Source organism: Protopterus annectens, chromosome 10.part0 (genome assembly GCF_019279795.1).
Source record: "Protopterus annectens isolate FY-2018-M chromosome 10.part0, PAN1.0, whole genome shotgun sequence".
Lineage (NCBI taxonomy): Eukaryota > Metazoa > Chordata > Ceratodontiformes > Protopteridae > Protopterus > Protopterus annectens.
This window is the reverse complement of record NC_056744.1, coordinates 893787409-893788599: the sequence shown is the minus strand read 5'-3', so window position 1 is coordinate 893788599 and position 1191 is coordinate 893787409.

Sequence of the window (1191 nt, the reverse complement as noted above, 5' to 3'; positions counted from 1 at the left end):
TATTATCAAGATTTTCGGAAACCTGAAAGTTATACGGTCAGGAGGATATAACTGAGTTTTTGAAAACTCAAAATTAAAAAAAAAACACATCTACATTTTTACAGTGGGGCAAGTCCCCTGCACCCCCATGATGGATGAAGTCCCCCACACCCCCTTCAAATTATATATATATATATATATATATATATATATATATATATATATATATATATATATATATATGTGTGTGTGTGTGTGTGTGTGTGTGTGTGTGTGTGTGTGTGTGTATATATATATATATACATATATATATATATATACATTTTATATATATATATATATATATGTATATATATATATATATATATATATATATATATATATATATATATATATATATACATTTTATATATATATATATATATATATATATGTAGATACCAAATCTGAGATCATACTACAGCAAGGAAAAGGGTAACTTCCCAGTTGAAGCACTTCCATGATGTAGATTGTGGCACAGTGGGGAATCAAGTAATGTGTCCTTTTTCCCATTGTAGTGCAATCCTGGATTTGGTATATATAATTTGCAGGGGGTACAGGGGATGTGACCCCCATATGGTGGGTGCAGGGGGTCTTGCTGCCTTGCAAAAACATAGATTTGGTTTTTTTTTACTTTTGAGTTTTCACATGGTCTCGACCATATGAATTTTGATTTTCCAAAAACTTGATGATATAACAGAAATCCAAATAAATACATGCAAGAAACCCCTTAAGACAACACACAAAGGTTATTCTACCCTGTCAGTAAGGGCAGAGGCATACAAGTTTACTATTGCTGCTGTTGCTACCACCATATCTAATGTTAATGCTTTAGTGATGATTACTTCATGCAGCACCTGTTTTGCAGGCATGTCAGCATAGCAGCCGGTCAGTTGGCAGCTGAGAACTCTATTCACTCCCATTATCGGGTTGCTGACTGTGTATTGTCCATTATAACTGGACAAAGGAGGTTTGTCGGATATTTAGCAAGTCTTAAACTTTTTCATATTTCAGAGCATATCAAAGGCAGAAGAATTTACGTTAAATAGAAAAAAAATCTAAGAGAAAATGAATGGGAGAAAGTGAGTGTGAGTGACTAATGTGCAAAGACAAGCTGTTCATTACACCTACTTCTATAATATGGTCCTGCTGTTTCTGATTAATGTAAAGAAT